The 21,332-nt window shown below is 35.1% G+C and overlaps 2 long non-coding RNA genes across 2 annotated transcripts; one reads left to right on the top strand and one right to left on the bottom strand.

Annotated features, from left to right (window-relative positions):
- The first annotated feature begins 7,533 nt into the window (after window positions 1-7,533).
- LOC149108542 (uncharacterized) lies at window positions 7,534-12,807 on the top strand. Its single transcript, XR_016208236.1, has 2 exons — window positions 7,534-8,623; window positions 9,184-12,807. It is a non-coding gene; the product is annotated as an uncharacterized LOC149108542 (long non-coding RNA).
- A 1,690-nt stretch (window positions 12,808-14,497) lies between these two features.
- LOC149108541 (uncharacterized) lies at window positions 14,498-16,039 on the bottom strand. The gene is made up of 2 exons (XR_016208237.1): window positions 15,387-16,039; window positions 14,498-14,756 (listed from the first exon to the last, which is right to left on the bottom strand). It is a non-coding gene; the product is annotated as an uncharacterized LOC149108541 (long non-coding RNA).
- Window positions 16,040-21,332: the final 5,293 nt, after the last annotated feature.

Here is a 21,332-nt window from a genome sequence, read left to right as displayed (position 1 = left end):
TGGTGTAACCAGACTTAGCATACGTGATTGGTATAATGTAAGTCATGACTTGGTACAACGTAGAAAAAAAAAAACAGATCAGGCCCCAGGTATTCAAAGGGTAGATAACACTATCCACCAGAAAAATCACTGTCCAGTGGATAGTCGGGGTTGCCACAGGTCAGGAAATGATCAAAGAGAAAGAAATCTTCAAGGGAAAAGTCAGGGAACTTCACTTTGAGTCAGGGAAAATTGATATTTTGAAGAAAAGTCAGAGAAAATTGAAATAAATTAACACGGCTGATTTAATACCATTGAAAGATGGAAGAAACATCTGGGGTCACTGTGATCTCAACGATATTTTTCCTTAATGAAGAAGGAAAATTTGTTGAAGACGTATTAGTGTTAATGAACAACTAGAAAGGGCGGCTGTAAGGTGAGGCCAGAAGCCGCTACTAAATCTGTCATTTTGTATTTATTTGGTCAGGTTGTTTATATATCAATCATCTTTCATATCCCAGCTTCTTGAGTTATACATTTATTGAATGGTTACGATGTTTATTTATGATGGCGTAACACTGCAAACCAGCCATAGACGATATTCGTATTCTCAGTATATAGCTAGAACTAGCCGAGCTTATGCGGAGAATCTTTTCAAATGCATGTAAATGACAAGTCTCTTTTTAACGACATTCCCCCACATGAGCCTCACTTGCAAGCTAGTTCCAGTCCAATACCGAGAATACTAATATGGTCTATTGCCTTTTACGTATCTTAGCGGTCGAGTAGTAACAGTTCCAAGCGCAAGTTACAAAAACAAAAAAAAAACCATACAAGACGAAGAAACTCGATTGAATGTTGTTCGTTTCGTAACTGTTGAGGTATTTCTTAGAATAAGCCGCCGCATTCAATTAAACTCCTTTTCTTAAGTAAACGTTACCATGTCCGAAATGACCATAATAATGGCGTGCTAGCCTGCACGACAGTCGTTTTGCTGAGCGAGCGCTGGATAATTTTGTTGGCTTCTCTGCCGACCATCGTCATTCAGCCCCACTTCCACTCGCCGGGACGTTTGTTTTCTCTCTCTCCATAAACCTACGCGGTGGGCGTTCAGTGCTGTAAAATAACTAACTGAATCTTCACTTTGAATTGATAATAACAATAATAATAACTTTATTTAAGTGTCAGGGTAGGTATTTAGCTTACAGAAGCTAATTGGGGACACTACTACGTTACAATAGATTAAGATTTAAAATGTACAGTTAAGAATACGAAATTAAGAATTAATTGGGTACACTAGACTACTTTACAATATATTAAAATTTACAGTATACAATTTAAAAAAAATAATTTACTATATTGAAGATTACGATGAATAAATAAGGATAAATAATTTAAAAATTGTTTCTAAAATTACAAATACAATATAATACAAGAGAGAAATAAAAATTGATGTTTAAGTGAGTAGTTCAAGAATTAAGAAGTGCATATAAGACAGTTTGAACACGCATCCTCGATTAGAGCACTGAGGTCTTTGTCTCTAATATTCTTTCTTTTTATTTTCCGATGGTCAGTCTATATTGAAATGTCATTTTCACTTCTTTTTGGTCAAAACGGCGAGAAATTTCATGGGAAACAATTTTCAGATGTACGCCACATTTTATCCTTTGACTGGCAGGTATACTGGTGTTGTTGAAATGCTGGCATTTCTGCAAATACATTCAACAACTCTTGATAACGTTTATTGTTCTTTTGGAAAACTCTGGCAACTTTTGTTTTATCAAACAAAAATAACAAAAAACTCTTGAAGTGCTTGCATTATTTGAATAGTGAGCTATGTGCGCATGAAAATCTTAAAATTTTCTGCTCCAGCGAAACATATTTCTTGAAGGTGATATGAATTTTAATGACGTATATAAACAAGAGTGTCAAAGGACACGTTGATTCTTTTGGGGTTGGTCAGTCGTTCTGCGCTGTGAATGTGAACGTACATGTCTACATCTTGCTCCAGTGATGCGTTCTACTTCAGGCAAGTCCAAAGTTTCTCTCTTCTTTTAGCTGTGCTATTCATCCAGTTGTTAGTGCTTCGTTTTCTTTTGCTAGAATTCTAACTTTATCTGTTTTACGGGTTAATTGGTCGCCATTGTGTTGCGAAGGTTTCAACGCGCTCATCATCGACGCCCAAACGAAATCGTTGCATGTGAAGCTAATGGTGGTTTCTAACGTTTGTGTTTGGAGTGCTGCCGCACGAGTACATTTTCCTTCCTGTTTAAAACGTGTCTGAAAATTGTCCATGGCTCTGAGTTAGAAAGGACGTGATGCCACTGTTATCTTTCCCAACAAATTTAACAAAGTGGCGAAGTTTTCATAGCTAACTTTTTCAGTAACACTCCTAACAAAAGTGTTTCTTGTTTCCAAGGGTTTTCCAAAGGTAGGATTCGCTTTTGACTTCAATGCTACAATCGTTAAGTTTAATTTTAACTGAAGTTTGTTTAAACAACTCGAAAGATATGAATTAAAACACTCGAATCAGTTTTAATTATCCTTTTTTCATAACCATTTAAATCAGAATTAAGTTTTAATAAATTATTGACAGATGTGTTACACTCCGCCTCCACAAGAAAAGATGAACTGAGAAATATCTAAACTGAGTTGTATCCTCTTTGGTGAGTCTACTGAGACATGTGCAGCTTTTGAAGCCAGCTCTCATCGACCCGGAGATTCCATCCTTGCTGCATCCCTGCTTCAGATGCTTGGCTGAGCAGCCCTGTTTCAGTTAAGTCAATTGTGCTGCTGATTTCTCAGCTTTGCTTTTGTAATTTTTAGACGAACTGGTCGCTCTTGCTTTGACTTGTTGATTAATGCAATTTATTAAGTCTCGGTGGTAGATATCTAGATGACAATCTCACCCGTTACTTTTGCTTTACTGCGAGTACAGTATCTTGAACAGTTTCAACTTGAATTTTTAGGAGAAATTTCTAGCTTAGAAATATTGGCAAGCTTTGACTGGGAAGTAATTTTACTTGAAACACTTTCATTTCTACGGCTTGCGATGTTTTAAGGTTAACAAATGTTGCATTAATTACCGTGGTGCTTTACTTAAAAGTAAGGAAACGTTATTTCCATGGCTTCTGAATCAATCTTTGTTTTAAATTTTCACGTGTGCCAAGAAAATCCGACTTTAATACGATGAAGTATACTGATGAGTGCATTTTTCTTAAACCAGTTTTCACAAACATTGGTTTCGTGTGATTGGCTGGGAATGCATTCCCTCTATTGAGATTGTTGACTTTTTTATAGTAGGGTGGTTATTCAAGATTTCTTGACCAGTGCTAATTTTAGAGCTTTCTATCTTTGTTACATGTATAATGCAAAACCAATAGTACAATTGCGTTATTGCTTTTGTAAATTACTCCAATACGTCTGAACATACCTCTGAAATTTCCTAAAAGCTCTTAATTTGTTGACGTTCGTTCGTTGTTGTTCGCCTTGCTCAAGTCAGATATGCCTTCAAAAGAATGCGGAGCCGTCATTTTGGAATCGCGGTCCTCAATGAATAGCTCGTGGACTCTGGCGCTGGTTGGATGCATCTTATTGCAGATAAGTATATTGTAGTTGTCTTTTTTTCTTTTGTCTTTTGCTGTGTGACGGTTTCAGTTGCAGTGTGATCAAAATCTAAAGATCAATGCAAGTATCATTCAAAACAAATTGTAAGAAGGGGAATTGTTTTGATATCTTGACCAAATTCGCCATCCTATTAAATTTCGTTTTTTTTTTGTTTTTTTTTTGTAATATTGGAAATTACCGCAACAGGAAACTTACTGAATGAGAGAAAGATTGCTTAATTTATTAGTGTTTCCATATTCATTTCTCTCCGCGGAGACAACAAAGAGTTCTGCTGAATGAAATGACGGCCAGTTTGCAGCTTGCAGTTCTCAGACTCTGGCCTTCGTTGACTATATTGGAGACACCTTGGTTCAGATAAGTACATCTTAGTTTACTTCGTCAACTTCGCTTCAGTATTTCTTGTCTTCGCCATTTACGACACTTTCATTTTCAGTCTAAGAGTGATCACCTTCTTATACTGGGCCGCTCTTCGTGCGTTTTTCTAATATGATATCGAGAAATATTCCGTGTCTAGGAAATTTTTATACGTGCTTGAAATAATTGGGTCGGTTTAGACGTTTTTCAATAGGTATTTCATTCCTTGCTCGCAGCGGAGCAACCTCGCTATATTTTAGTGGGTCGTGGTCACACAGAAATGGCGGACGAAAGCCGGCAATTTTCAATAACAGGCAATTTTCGGACAGTTTTGGGCGTTTAATTTTAATCACCTCAGTTCGTCAATTAGAAATTTTTTTCTTATTTTGTCAAAAATATTATCTTTCACATCTTCTGCAGCAATTGCATTTTTTGGACAACTTTGCGCATTTTTCGGCGACTGTTAAGTAAGCCTGAAACAAATTAAGCAAATTAAAAAGAACTTTTCAATACGAATAGTAGCAAACGTCACTCTAAAAAGTCTGTCTTTTTTAAGAAAAGTATCAAGTTATGCGATTTGAATTAAATTGGATTATAGTGAGACAAAAAAAATATTGATTTGTGTATTTGTTTCTATATGATGAAAGAGAGTTCAGCCCTTTTGGATTGAAGTATGCAGTTCCTGGACTCGACAACAAGCCGACTCTTGGAAGCATTCAGTAAGTACGTCGTAGTCTTCCCGTAAATTGTTTTTTCTTTTCGTTCAGTTTATTTGTGTACAAGCAGCAGGAACTCGACTTCTTTGTCTTAATTTGCCGAAATTGGCAATTTTGGGGGGAGTTTTGCGCCTTTTTTTTGGCGACCTTCGAGGAAGATTGAAGCAACGTTTTGCTAAGCTAAACACTTCAAATAAAAATAGGAGCAAGTGTACCTCTAAAATATCACTCTGTCTTTGAAGGAACGTATTGAATTATCGCCATTTGAAGCTTGCTGACTGAAATTGAAATAAAAAAAGTATCTTTATTTATCGATCTTTTCATTCTATTGGCTATATAGAGTGAAAAAGAGTTCAGCCCTTTTGGATTGTAGCGTGTAGCTCCTGAACTCGACAGGAAGCTGTCTATTGGAATCATCTTAATTCGGTAAGTGAAAGTACATCGAGGTCTTCCTGTTTAATTTTTCTTTTCCTTTCCTTTCTTTCATCAGTGAATAAGCAGTAACCTAAGCAGCAAAGCTTTCGAGTTGGTTCATACATTTCTTAGTTATATAACCTACATTTGTGCTCAACTGCATGTTTTCTGTATTTTTCCATTCTGTGATCAAAATAGTGAGAGGAAAGGTTTGATTTGAGCTGAATGTTTTTTTTGTTTTCTCGAGATCAAACACAGATATGCTGGAACAGTTACCGGCTTCTGGATCACAGTGCCGGAGCTCTTGAAGTCTGGTGCTAGTTGACCGTTGAAAACATCTTATTTTAGATAAGTACGTAATTCGTTGTTTTCTTCTATCTCAAGTTCTGTTGTTTGCTATTTAACAGTATAATTTGGAGAGGGATAAAAATATAATTTGCCCTTTAACCAGTCCAGTGAGTACAGCAGGGGTAGCAAGAAATTCTCAAAAATTTACAACAACGTGATTAAAACTACAAAGCAGTTAGTAAGAAAACTAATTGCTTCAATGTTGGAGTTGGAGTTGGAGTTTTTATTTTGTGGGATCAACGTATAATTGTTATATTTCAATTTCGCATGTTATTTTTAGTGAAAACGCAAACCTAAATATTTTTGACGAATCAATCAGTAACTGGGGATGAAATTTCTGAAAATGTGCGGCAGCTTTTAAATTTTTGGCAACTTTCATATTGGCCGTTTTCACCGTCTGAGACGGATTATCCGTCTGCTACATTTTCCGTCTTGGTATGGCCCGCTTTCACACTAGAGACGGATGATCCGTCTATTTTTATCCGTCCGATTATCCGTCTACTGAAATAGACGGATAATCGGACGGATAAAAATAGACGGATTATCAGGGCTGAAAGGATAACCCGCCAATTATGCAACTTTGGTACCTTGAGAGAATTTCTCAAAATATATATTACAAACTTCTTTGCCGTCTTCTACAGAAATTGGTAATTTTGGGCAACCTTGCACCTTTTCTCGGCGAACTTTGAGGAAGTTTGAAGCAACGTTTTGCTAAGCTTAACATTTTAAACGTAAATAGTAACACAAGGTATTAAAGTCAAAACAATTTCTCCTTTTATGATGGAACGTATCAAATTAACGCGATCTGTAGCTTCCTGAATTAAAGTGAAATGAAAAGATCTATATTTAACCCTAACCCCTAAGGACAAACTAGTCATAAAGAAAATCGTTAACTTGTGTAGCAGATGTAGCACGAAATTTTTATCACTGACAACAAAGAAACCCGCAAAACCGTCAGTAAGGAGGCTAATTACTTTGATGAGGGTACTGAAAAACTTGTCATCCCGTTTGCTATTTTGTGGGACTAACGTGTAAATTTCAAATATTGTCGTGTGCCACTTTAGCGAAAACTACATTAGAAGTGTGACGAATTAAAGTAACCGGGAATGACATTTTCGACAATGTTTGGCAGCGTACATTTTTAGGGAACTTCTCGTATTTTATGCAACCAGTTGGTACCTTAGGGGGAACGTCTTACTGAGAAAGTTGTTCTTCGAGAAATTTTTGTATTCAGCAAGTTTTTATATGAGATTTTAAATGATTGGTTTGGTTCGAACATTTTTCAATGGCAGGGGATTTTATCCCCTGCCTCTGCTTGTTATTAAGGGACTCTGCTCGGCAACCACCTCACTTTAGTTTGCAAAAGAAAGGCGATTTTCTGACAGTTTTGGGCGTTTTTTGTCTTATTTATCAAAAATAGTAGCAACTTCCCAATCTTATTTGCAGAAATGGGTACTTTTGGGGCAGCGTTGCGCCTTTTTTCGGCGGCTTTCGAGAAAGATCGAAGCAACGTTTAGCTAAGCTAACATCTTAAATACGAATAGTGGCAAATGTACCTCTAAAATATCTCTCTGTTTTTTTAAAGAACGTATTAAATTACGCGATTTGAAGCTTGCTGAATTAAACTGAAACATTAAGATCTTGATTTATTAATATTTTCTTTCTATTCTCTATGTCATAAAAGAGGACTCAGTCTTTTTGGATTGAAGTGTGTAGCTCCTGGACTCGACGGCAAGCTGACTATCGGAATCATCTTAATTTGGTAGGTACATCGTAGTCTTTGTTTATTCTGTTGTTCACTACTGATCGTTTCAGTTTAAGAAAGCGGTGTTCTTCTTTCTTCTGTCGATTCGAGTCTAAAATCTATCAATCGATACATACCGTCAATAATGCTTATAGAAAACCGTTAGCTATTTGGTGAGGGGAGATATTTTGGTTATGGTGTCAAAAACACGTTGAAAAAGATTTTAACGGCAGTAATATCAAATATGCAGCGCCATTAAACCTCAAAATACCTCATGGTTTAACTAAAGCTAATTATTGATGTATTCTCTTCTCGAGATCAATTGCAAACAGGTTTGCTGGAAAACAGTAAGCCTCTTCAGGATTGGAGTGGATAGCTCTTGAATTCTGATGCGAGTTGACTGTTGGAAGCATCTTATTTCAGATAAGTACTTTGTTTTCTTATTTCTATGGTTTCTGACAAGGAATCATTTCGGAACGTCGTACAGGAACAGTTTTCTCTCGCTTCTATGGTTTTCCATTTAACAGTCTAATTCCAAGAGGGACCAAAATGTAAAGTCCCCAAAGACTTAATGAAGTAGGCACAAACATGTCTTAAAGAAGATCGTTAACTAAAGGATATTGTCTTGTGTGGCGGATGTAGCCCAAAATTTTCAAAACTGACAAAATGCAAAGGAAAATGCAAACCAGTCGAAAGGAGACTTGTTACTTCGATGTTGGTGCTGAAAAAGCTATCATCCAGTTTGCTATTTTGTCTGATCAACATGAAACTTTCAAATATTACTGTGCCCCATTTTTAGTGTACGTGAGGAATGTTTGGCAACTTATATTTGTGGGACACTTCTCATATTTATGCAACTTTAGTACCTTGGGGGAACTTCTCAGTACTGTGCATAGGAGAGTCCCCCTTCGATTTCGAGGGTTTTTTCTAGAAGTGTTTTGTATTTAAAACTTTTTTATAGGTGATTTAAATAACTGGGTCGGTTTGGACATTTTACAATGACAGGATATTTTATTCCTCGCCCCTGTTTGTTATCAAGCGACTTTGTGGGCAACCACATCATTTTGGTTGGCGAAAGAAAGGCAGTTTTCTGACAGCTTTGGGCGTTTTTACAAGAACATCTCTTTATCTTATTTTGTCAAAAATATTATTTACAATGTAGTTACTTTTTAGGATGTTTGAGTCAATGCCGTGCTAAGCTAAACATTTTGAATACAAATAGTGGCAAATGTACCTCCAAAATATCTCTCTGTTTTTTGAAGGAACGTTTTAAATTAACGCTCTTTGAACCTTGCTGGATTAAATTGAAATATAAAGATCTTGATTTATTGATATTTTCTCTCTATTCTCTATGTATTACAAGATGGTTTAGCCTTTTTGGATTGAAGTGTGAAACTCCTGGACTCGACAGCAAGCTGTCTTCTGGAATCATCTTAATTCGGTAAGTATGATTACATCGACGTTTCCTGTTTACTTTTTCTTTTCGTTTCATTTATCTGTGAATAAGCTTACGGCAGCAGCCAACTCGAAAGCTCTGCTTAGCTTTGGGTGATGCACACGTATTTAAAACTCATATATTTCTTACTTATATTATATAACCTACAGTACATTTATTTTCTTCTGTTTTCTGCATTTTTCCTCTGTGATCAAAATAGTGTGAAGAACGGTTTGATATGACTTCATTTGATTTAACTTATCGTTTGTTACTGACCGTTTTATGTTAAAAGCGCAGTTCTCTTGTTTCTACTGTCTGTGTCGAGCCTAAAAGTGTTCAAATCTGTCATATTAATACTCACTGTCAAAAAATATCTTGATATGGTCCCAACACACGTTTGTACGAGATTTTTCAACTCAGTAACCTGATCAATAGTGAAGTCCCATTGCCTTAAAAGGACACTTCAAAATTCCTCGTTGTGTAAATAGAAACAACGACATGACTGGAAACTGTTAAATGGAAGAAAAATAGCTTAAATTATTGACACATCGTCTTTTCTTCTGGAGATCAAACACAGATTTTCTGGAAAACAGTACGCCTCTTCTGGATCACAGTGCCTGAGCTCGTGAATTCTGGTGCAAGTTGGCGATGACAAACATCTTATTTCAGATAAGTACATGGTTGTTTAGTTTACCATTTCAGTAGAAGTCTCATTCCAAGAGGGAGCGAATTGTAATGTCTCCTTAAAGAAAATTCAAGAAAGTCGCAACTAAGGGACATTGTCTTGTTGTCGCAGATGTACCAGGAAATTCTCAAAACGAACAATAAAGTAAACTACAAAGCAGTCAGTAAGGAGACTAATTATTTTTATGTTGGTACTGAAAAACTTGTCATCCAGCACGTTCTTTTGTGGGATCAACTCGTGAAACTTTACAGAGGAAACTTAATTAAGGATTTGCTTAGTGAATCAGAATAAAATTTCTGGAAATAAATTCTTGATTAAGTTCGACTAACCAACGCTTCTATAAGATAAGGTCGCTTTTCGTTTTTCCAAAACATACCATCGCTCAACATGTGATTGTTTGTACGCATCGGACACGGGTTAAGTTTTCCAAAGACTACCGCGCAAGTGTTGTACCAAGTTTTTTGCATGATCAAATTTTCAAACACGTTTTACAGTAGTTTTCAGACATAGGCTTCAAGTGTCTTAAACGGCGTCAGTAGTTACCGATCGAGCAAAGGTAAAGATCTTTTGTCAGTTAATTCGGAGAATTCGCGTTGGTATTTGCTCTTGGAACGTTTCTGTTTTTGTAGAAGAGTTTATATGAAAATCTTTCAGCTTCCTGCATTTTTATTTAACAATTTGTTTTTATGTTTTTGCTTTTTCCCATGTTATTATATTGTAAAACTAACACCTTTTGTCACAAATTTGTATTTAAGTTCGCATTATTCAAATTTGACACAGTCGTAAGTGACCACGACAGACGTTTTTGTCTAAACATGTCTTCCAAACTTAACTGAAAACGTATTTTTTCTTTAACAATTTTCAAGAATTAATTTTACCGTCAGTTCAACAGTTTAAAGCACATTGAAAAGGAAAGATAAAAAATAACACTTGTCAAAGTTTACGTTAAAAGCTTACCTTTAAAATCGAAATAAAAAACAACTTGAAAAGCGAAAAATTAAAAACAGAGGGCGAAAAAGCGAATGGTAATTCATGAATTTATTGGCCAGTGTAAGAATATCCATTACTTTTCAAAAAAACTCCTTGTTTATTTATTTATTTATTTATTTATTTTTTCAGTTTCATATTTGATGGCTTTTTTGCCCTTAAAGTTGCCAATGCTCAATACTCGTGGAAATACATGAAGGAGCTTTGTCTCCCGCCCCCAAGCAAGAAAAAAATAAATAAACAGTTAGCTAGGGCGGGGAAAATAGTTGCCAGTTTTTCAAAGAAAACCATAAAAGAAGCATTGAACATTAAGAGACTTTAAATGACGAACTTCAAATTTAACTCAGTTCGGAGTGGTTTTGCAGACAGTATAATTGTGACTGTGTTTATGCAAACATTTCAGTAAGGAGGTTTTCGGTATTAAAATAATCATCAGCTAAATTATATTGTCTTGCTGAACAACGAAATTCTCAGAACGGACAGTTTGAAATAGATATCAAATAGTAAGGAGAAATGATATTTCGGAATAACAATCAGACTGGCAAATCACGGTTAGTCTTGTTCTATCGGTGACATTGGTTATTGTACCTAAATGTGAACGTTTTGGATTTAGTGGTATTTGAAAATGGCTGAACGACGGATCAGATGGCACCGTATAGTCGTAAAATAACCAGACGATGCAAAAAGAATACTGAACTAAATTGCCAAACCAAACATTTTGTCACAACTACAATATGACAGTAAAAGTTTACGTACAGTATCGCTTCATAGTGTTTTTCTCCAGATTGAAAACATCGTTCACCTGGAAATTTAGAGCTGTTGTGTTTTTGTTTACTAAAAATTATCACTTGCCTTATGCTATCACGACATTTTGAGAAAGAAAAAAGTGAAGGACATCAGGGGTAAATAAACACTAATTTGAGTTGAAATACTGTTCATGAATGCTGACTCAATAAGACTACCCAAGTGCATTTTTGGAAATATAGCTAAGAATAAATCCACCAAGTTCGAGTAACAAGCGGACAAAAACTTTGTACCGAGATTATTTACATTGTATTGGAAACTTCTGTTCGACTCTTAAAAATATTCTCGAAAGAAATCGTTTCTAACAACACCAAATGTCGAAAACAAATTTTGAAGTTCATATGAAACACTTGAAAGTACCGGTGAAATGAAACTGATGATGGAATTTTACCTGTGTTTGCACAATTTCTCTGAACTTTGACATTCATGATTTTGTGAAGTTCCCATGGGAAATTGTTTTCAGTGTTATCTTTGACAACTGTTTATATCTTTGGCTTTTAGAAAATGCAAAAAGGACTGTAATATACATTACGTTATTCTGGTACAAGAGTTTAGCCATTAAAAACTGAAATTATTCGATATCCTATCGGATTTCGTCTTAATCTTATAGGAGTTTAGCTTGACAAAAGATAATTCCATTGTATTGAAGGGTCGAACACTCAGGAAAATAGTATCTGTCTTTTTGCTGAAGAAAATATGGTTAGTTAAAGAATAGCCAAATAGAGTTGCTCTCTCCTTCAGAAATATTTTCATAGTGAAATTATATTCGCATTAATGTTAATAAAGGTTTCAGTTTGTAGACAGTGACAATAAAGATTTTTAGTTTTTGCTAGGTTCAGATGTTGATGTAAATATTGAATTCCAAGCAAACAAACTCGAAACTGGCCGTGATTCATTTTAGTTTATTATCCTTTGATTCCATGGATTTCCCCGTAGTTTATTCGTTGATCTAAGAAATCAGTATGTATTGTGAATGAGACAAAGAAGACGAGGCTGTTGAATTAGAAACAAAGGATTGGAAAAAATATGACATAATGCTCCAAGTAGCAACACCACTGACGAGTTATGAAAAAGAAACGGTGCCTGTTTTTCATCTATAACCTGAAAAGATTGAAAGATTAGGAAAAAGTACATTTTACATGTACTATCGCTAGATGGATTTTGGAGATCATTTGCAAGCAAACGAGAGAGTGTCAATACTTAGCCATTGATTTATTAAATAAAAGTTTACCTTGCTGATGATAGTATGTTTATGTATTTTCCCACCCACTGAAGTTGTAAGGAGACTTCAGACTTTGATCACGCTCTTTTCGATTAATGATTAATAATTTTTATTTGATTACAATGTAGGGTACCACACTTGACAGCACAGAAACCTTTACCTTCGTTATAAAAAAACCCTTTTGAAATTGTGTAAGCGAATGTCATACAATGTTTATGTCAAAGTAAGATGACTGTACTAGCACAACCAAAGTGTTTTCGGAAATTTGAAAAACTGAACGCATTCAAGATGACCCGTTTAAGGATTTGCCCATCTTTCTTTTGTTATTCGTTCTAATGTATCGTCTATGTTTGACTCTTTCAACAGGTATACAAAGAGTCAAATCAAGTGTTGAAAAGTGATGACACAGCACCACGGTGGACCAAACTCGGCACAAAACTATAGAACATTTGCTAAAAGCGTTCTTTGAGAATAAACTATGAGAAGAAATTCTATTTTGTTCACCACTGTTGCATTTTAAATTTTCACAGTTGTCACTAATCAATCTGTAAGACACGATGAAACATTTATTGCGTTTGTAACTTATTTTTGGGCTCACTCAATGTACCACGTGTTGCGTTTGTGAAAATAAGTGCTCTTGAAGTAAACTGTTGTAAAGAAGGCGATAAGAGCAAATTAAAGGCTAGCACCATTTAAAGAGCTCTTAAAACCTTTCTATGATATTGGACATGTAAGTAACTTAAGAAAAAAATTAGCCGCACAGCATTTGAGTTGCACGCGGCCAAAACATGTGTCTTGTCCCTTTACTTTTAAGTTTAGTTTGCACTTTCATCCTTTCCAAACGAAATTAGCTGGTAAAGGACATTTATTTTCACCGTACCAAAGAGAAATCTCTGTTCCCATTCTTCTTCCTTAAGGGTGAGGAGGGAGGGATAGAATAGGCTTGTTCTCACGGTCATACCCAAGCCTCCACTTCCCTTAGGAGAAGATCGTGAGAGGAGGTCAAACTCCCAGCCACAATCCCTATTCTTCTCTCAGAGAGAGATAAAGAGATTAAAGGATTGTGGGTGGAAGAAGACTTAATCCCACAAACTTCACCTTCTGGACCGAGAAGGCTGGCGGATTGGGAAACATCCAACTCTATCGATCCTCTTAGTCAAGTAAAATGACGTCCTCCAGAGCAATACTTGCTTTTAATTCCTTGAAATTACTGCTTTAAAAGACACCCTTTTTATTTGACTATAAGGGTCAATAGAACTGGATTTTACCTCTAAGAGAAGTTCGGAAGATTGAGGTAAAATCCAGTTGTATTGATCCTCTTAGTCATAGGAAAAAGTTGTCTTTTAAAGCAGTAATTTCAAGGAATTAAAAGCAATTATTGCTTTCAAGGACAACATTTCACTTGCCTAAGAGAATCGATAAAGTTGGGTCTTTCCCAATCCGCAAACCTTCTCCTTCCAAAAGGAGAAGTTTGGGAGACCGTTTTCTTCTGCCCACAAACCTGCAATGTCTCTGTCTCCCTCCAAGAGGAAAGTAGAGGATTCTGGTAGGGGGAAACCTTCGCTGACAAACTTCTCAGCAAGGGAAATGCAGGTTTGAAGATAAAAGTGGGTACAAAATTTCTCTATCTTCTTGTCCTCATCCTTAAGGAATAACCATGGGAGAATAATTTTCTTCTGGTAATGCGAAAAAGTCTCCTTTATACGACTAAAAGGATGAAAAACTAAACCTAAAAGTATAGCAAAGAAGACAAGTATTTATTAAATATGTCAACCAAATGTTATATAAATAGCAGAAAAATGCGAAGAAATAAAAACTATCAAATAGAGATTTCGTTTAATACTTGAATAAAATTTGCATAAATTAACCTGAGCACGGGGAGTCCTTCGACTCCCCCCACCAGCCTCCCTCCTTGGAGTGGAGGAAGATGGGGGGAGTCCTTCGACTCCCCCCACCAGCCTCCCTCCTTGGAGTGGAGGAAGATGGGGGGAGTCCTTCGACTCCCCCCACCAGCCTCCCTCCACCCTCGAGTCCCCCCACCAACGTATAACACAGTTAAACACACAAGTAATGACAAAGCAGACAGGTGAATTTGCCACTATTGCCTGTTTAAGGCACCGTGGCTTGTTTTTTTGATTAGTTTTGAGTTATATTAGATAATGTTTCAAAAGGTTTGCAGAGCTTTTTAGGTAACTTGTTGTTTTATTTGCTCTGTAGACCTTTTTTTCCAGCAGAAAATAAGTTTTGGACCCTTAACGTTGGGGAAATACGAGCAATAAACAATGGAGTGGCTTTACTCAAAATCTCAGCATTTGATCTTGGAGCTTAAAGTTTTTTTAAACTACCCTTTCCTTCGTTATCCTTTTTTGCTTTCTTATCACTCAATTTTGTTCTTATGGGTGTTTTCTTGCTTTTTTTCTGCCATTCAAACATCTTCAGCCCTGTTGGTTAAACGTATATAGAACATTAGATGTTATTGTGAAAAGTAACAATAATAAATTGATATATTTTTTGTCTTGCAGGTGAGCAGCAATTGAAACGCAAATTGTGTTTCTGGTGTTTTTCGGTTTTTTTGTTTGTTTTCTTTTTTTGTATTACATTTTACTTCCTGATGTTTCTAAAAGTTAAAAATTACACTGTGTTATAATGTTCAACATTTTCTTGCTATAAAATAATGTTATAATCTGCTATCGGGATCCGAATTCTTTTATAGCAGTTTTGATGATGATGATGATGTTCGTTCCATGTATGTCAATGTTAGTTTCATAACTTCAAGGAAATTACTATTTGCATTCAAATGTCTACGGATCTTAATTTTATCCACTGCTATAGTTAATTTTTGAAAAGAAAGGCTTCATAAACCTTAAAATGTGGGTTAGGACAGTAATAATTTTCACAAACATAAATTTGAATTGTCATTCAACGTAACCGCTGCTCCGTATATTGTTAAGTTAATCGTCGTTTCCTTAGTTTTCAAACTGAGAACATTGTACTTTCTCAGACTTGTACTTTGGCAGTGACGCTGTGCAACATGTTCAAACAACAATTTTTGAAGAACAATAGGCACACACCTTGATTGATGTCTGTTTGGTGGAGATCCGTTACGCCTTGGAAGGGGCCTTGTGACCATAACTGTTCAAGCGTATGACATGCAAATCCCAGGTTGTCCATTTTTAACGTAAGATTCCTCAGCAGCTGACTCTATCTACAGCCGTGAATCGACAGCCTTGAACATCTCAGTGGTCATGAAATGATTCAATCCTACAGAATAAAGAAACAAAATAAGTTTACTGCATGCTTTCCTGCATCGCGCGTGTACTAATTTTTTCATATTTTTGCCTAACGTTTCTTATCTGTTTTCATTTGAAGTTTGAACAACTTATTTTTTCGGAACCATTCCGTCTTTTTCGTGTCTCCCAATAATCCTTGCATAGTGACTCCTGCCATTCAATTAGAACTGAGATCTTTACGACATCATTTAAAAACAAAACTTAAATTAGCAAAAACTTTTGTTTCGTGTAAAATTCGCTCTGTTTGCATGCAAGTATCACGCTAATGAATTTAATCAGCAATCTTTATCTTGTCTTTGTTATAAAGCGTATTGTATGGCATAAAAATGTCTCCTATGCTAATATGGATATGTTTTAACTCTCATTCTGTTGGTTATGCTTTATGAAATATTTGTCAACACATTTAAGTGATGTTTACAAAGAGAAAAAAAGTAACCATCATCCTCGAATAGGGATAAACTGTCAAGCTTAAATTTGGCCAAATTATGTCATTTCCACTTTTGTGATATGATATTGTTCATAACGAACCATTGCAAAACGAATATTCGATCTGTAACTAACATTTGTAGAGCAGCATGCAACACTTTAAAAAGTTTTTTTTGTACTTTGCAACCTATTACAACCAAGGAGTTGCATACATTTTATATCTTGTTTCAAGACGAAAATCATAGGTCTTCCATTTCAACTTGGAGAGACTGTACACGAACGCCTGAAAGAGAATATCTCATACAAAACGAATCCTTTTATTTTTACCAAAACTGGGATGTTACAGGTCGTATAAATTTTAAATTTTCAGTCTCAAAATATAATAATCCGAGCATTTCTTGTTTTAACCTTGTTGTATGTCATATATTGTTGATCAGCAGTGGCTCGTCAAATGAGGCCAAAAAAAATGATCAATGACTTCATTCGATTGGAAATAATGAAGAGCGAACTTTGCAGACGATATTCTGTACATTTTTCCTCATTAACATACGACTTTGCGCAGAGAAGGCATCACGCTAGACTCAAATATTGACTCTAAACATTTAAAGAGCTTGTGAAACTTAATAATTAGTGAAATGTTTGTCTCTTTGGGCATGATATTCAAGTAGAAATTGGCTTTCAAAATTTACAAAATTTCTAGTTTGCAAAAATGATGATGAGCTCATACAGTTCTTTGTAAAATTTTTAGTTGTGACACCCGCGTCGCACAAATAGTATTCAATACATCGGTCTCAAGTTCCTTCGGACAGTCAATCGTGCCATTTAATTCTCCTTCAGATATCAGTGCTGATGTTTGTGCAGCTTGATCAAAAAACTCAATCGCTTTTGCTAATGAGGCAAATATCATAAACAGAGATTCCCATGTACAAATGCCACCTAGAGTAATAAGGATATGGAGTTACTTTTCACGCTTTTGGCTGATGCTTTCCGAAATATTTTTCAAAATTTTCTTTCACTTGATGTGTTCAAACAGAAGGAACTAACCATAGTAACGGAATATCACGTTTCAAATCATGTGTAGCTCACACCCTGTAGGTTTTCCAAGAGTCAGTATATCTTATGTTAAAACTGTTGTGTTTGTAAATCAAATGTTTCCGCGAGATATTAATAATAACTTTAATAAGAACTTTATTTACGTGTCAATGAGATTTAGCATTGCTGCTAATTGGGGACACCTAACAGGAGTTACAATCCTCAGGAATACGTACAAATTAAATTTTTAAACATAATTATTTACAAGATAAAAGCCTATCTATCGACATAAAAGTACAAAAGAGAATAAAGTTACAAATAAAGTTAACTGAGAATGACGAAAATAGTCAAGTTGAACACATATGACATTTGCATCCACTGCTCGCACCTTGAGCTTACATTTGGCCAAAACATGCAATTTCAACTTTCTCTGTAGTCATACAAGTAAGCTAACATAGAATTCTTAATAATAATAATAATAATAATAATAAATATAATAATGTATTTTTTCAGTCTTTTTGCTTATGCAGATATGATTACGAAAATATGAGTAGATAAAATTTATTTTATTTTATAAACTATGTTAAATAATAGCGTTAAACTCTTAACGTTTTAAAGATCTGATTTCTTATTATATTTGTTGCAGATCCTACACTTGTATTTTGTCACAATGCTGTTAATTTCTCTGATAATCTTGGATGCAGAAAAAAAATATTTATGAGTTTCGGAAAATTAGTAACGATTTTTAGTGAGGAGACGTAAACTCAGAATTTGTTTCCAGCTCCTTAGCTTATTCCTATTCTCGCACATCTTGTGCTTTTAATAATGTTACTTATCTCGTTACGTACAAGCTTACAAAAGAATGTTTCCCTCATTTTTGATGTAATACTGATACCTCACATACGGAACAACGCTGTTTTCTCGTTGAAGCCTTTTACATTTTGTAAACCTTAACCATAAATCTTCAATTTCTGTCGTGCCAACCACTTATAAATAATGACGTCTATTGTATTATAAAGAAAGATTTATTTCCATAGAATGCAGCATGCAGATTTGCGTTATATGTGACTTTGTAATCAACTTTTCTCGAAAAAGAATGACCGTTATTTTGAACAATTTTATTCGAGTGACAGCATATCTTTCTACTTAAAAGTTTTTTTAAACAACATGTTATTCGACTGGGGCTCTTATTTGACACTGAAAATAACATGCAATTTTGACAGTTTGAAGTAATTCCACAAAACATGTTACAAAATCCGCTACAGGTTCGAGTAACAAGTGGAAAAAAACTTTGTACTGAGGTTATGTTCATTGTATTTCAAACTTCTGTGTGACTGTTTTAAACATCTTATCAAAAGAAATCATTTCTAACAATACCAAATATCGAAAATAAATTTCATATAAAACACTTGAAAGTACTGGTGAAATGAAACTAAAGGTGAAATTTTACCTGTGTTTGCACGATTTCTCTGAACTTAGAAACTTATTCTCGGTTTGCATGGGAAATTGTTTTTGGTGTTATCTCAGGCAACTGTTTATATCTTTAACTTTTAGAAAATGCAAAAAGGACTGTAATATACTTTAATTCATTCTGGTAACAAGGTTTTTGTCCATTAAAAACTGAAATTGCTTGATATCCTATCGGATTCCTTCTTAATACTTTCACCGCACCTAATCTTGCAATGACTATTATCCTTTGGAACTGATCCGGTCCTTAGCTTACCGCTTGATGTACGTTAATTGTGAGAATTTTGAGGTTCATCAAGACAATACCTTAAATCTAACGAGTTTCTGCCAGGGTGCTCTCAGCTAGCACAATGAATTGATATGTTAAGGAGACGTTGGACTTTGATCAGTCAGAAACTAAAACTATCGCAAGTAGACGAAAAAAGAAATAAGAAAACTACGATTTAACAGAAGTAAATCTGCTCATCAGTCGTTAACCATTTGTCACAATTTCCTTAAAAAAATAACATTACGTAATAACGCAATCAACTTCTGAATTCTTTCTAGAGAAATGTCAAGCTCATTCAAAAATTAGTTTAGTTTTCTTCAAAGATTGTATTTATGTATTGGTACGGATTATCTTTTAGTTCACAAATTTTCTACACGAACATTTTGGCGACTTTCTCAAGCAATGGCGTTTATGCTCTGCAATTATTCAGCTCGTCAATCTATAACAGTTGACAAATCTCGTGCAATCAGAGGTGGTGTGACCTATTGCATGCACGCAAATTGACTGTGACGTAATTAACTAGACACGGAGTTTTCTCCTTGAAAGAGCCCTTGCAGACATTTTCATGACCAAAGTCTTTAAACTCATTATCGTGATCACAATCTTAAAACTAACTAATTTCTGACTTGCTAAATCTACATGTAAAAGCCTTCTCAGTTGTTAGGTGGTACTCCCTAAATGAAGACCTTATAAAGGTTAAGAAAGGTACACAGAAAAAAATTGAGATCTGATGTTGCAATGATTAAAAGGACAATTCCAGTATTTCCACCAATTCGTTTTCATTTTTCTCCCATTTTTGCTTTCTTTTATGGTTTCTGCTAGTAATGGTCGTTTACCGAATATTACAAGACTGGACAAAAGAAATCTGAAAAAAAACTTGTATTAAATAAACTTTTGAATCTGCTCTCAATATGTTTTAAAGCTCCGTAAGTTTATCTATGTTCGACTTACTGAGATAGTTCTCCACAATATATCAAAAGCCAAGAATGTATATTTAATAAGGCAGACTTCTATGAATTCCTCGTCTTGCTCGACTCACAACTGATTGAAAAAGTTACTTTTCTTTCAGAGGTCGTTGTACAATGGTACAACATGAGTAATCAAATTCATGTTTTTTTTAGCCATGACATTTTGTAATGTATCAATATCAAAAAGAGGCAATAGACTTATTTCGCTAGTGCTAAAACCGTGAGTGGTAAACTATTTGAGGAAAAAGAAAACTATGATATACTTATCTCAAATAAGATATTTCCAAGTTAGATGTATCAGTTTGCACAGAGTCCATACTGCAATTCAAATGATGCTCTCAGTTTTCTCCACATTTGCGTTCATCCTGAGAAGACAAAAAAGAGGAAGTTATCATCTTTCATTTAGCACTGAATTTTCCAGCCGTTTTCATATCATTAACATCGCAGAATCCAATATGAAAATTATATGGCTTTCTTATTAGCCCATCAAAGAAAAGCTCGTATCAAATGTTGGCCAACAAATCTGGAAACATAATTACACCGGCATGGTACCCTCTAGTTAGGAGACTGTCGATTTTGATCAGCTCTTGGACTGAGACTGTTGAATGGTTAAAAAAGAGAAATACATAAAAACTAAAACAAATACTCATCTGAACAAAGATGTTCCCAAATAGTTCACTGGCCACAAAGTTGGGAAGAACTGCACACCACTACCCTGATAAAAAAGGTATCACAGCAGAGGTATGCACCGACTGTTGTTAATACGTTTCTTTTCAACCTGCTGGGGACAAAAAGAAAACCTCATTACCTCAAACATTTTCTCTCATATAGCATATTTACTGACTGTTTTAAGTGGCCGTTATGACACACGTTTACCAGAAAGGAATAACTCCGCTATTTTTGCGTTTGCAAAGAACACATTTCGTCATTATGCGTTCTGAAAATTAGTCCGAGTGGAATGATGTAGTCCTTATAACTATGCCCAAACAGCTGGTTATAATATATATACTATTTCAATATTTGTTCTGTTTTATCTTGTGGTATAATTTTGGACGATTTTCCCAACTCTCAGTAAATTTAGCAGATGTTAGATGTCAGCTATCATTTAACAAATGCGTCCTTTTTAAAAGAAAACTGCATTTATTTTCTCGTAATCATTCTTATTTTACCAGTACGTTTTCTCTAAAGTTTCCTTCTGTTAATGGTCGTTTACACACCACGAGAGACGCCGAATCTTACATTGCAAGACTAGACAAGAGAGATGCATAGAAAAAAAATCATACGTAAAACTTTGAATCTGCCCTCAATATGATTTATTGCTCTGAAAGTTACGTACTTAATTTTCTTTTGGCGTTCGTTCTACGATGGTACGACATCAACACAATGTACTCCAGTTCATGTTTTTTATCTAGGGTACTTTATGGTTTTCTCAGTTTTGCTACTGCGTTAAACTGTGAGTGCTTAACTATGTCAAGAAAAACAAAAAAAAACTATCATATACTTATCTGAAATAAGATGTTTCAGTTTGCACAAGAATCAGCGCAACAATCCAAAATGTTTCTTTAT

This window comes from Orbicella faveolata, unplaced genomic scaffold, assembly GCF_042242905.1.
Source record: "Orbicella faveolata isolate gen_17 unplaced genomic scaffold, um_ofav_v1 contig_25, whole genome shotgun sequence".
In the NCBI taxonomy this organism is placed as follows: domain Eukaryota; kingdom Metazoa; phylum Cnidaria; class Anthozoa; order Scleractinia; family Merulinidae; genus Orbicella; species Orbicella faveolata.
The sequence above is the reverse complement of the archived record's forward strand: the minus strand, read 5'-3'. Positions and strand labels throughout refer to the sequence as shown.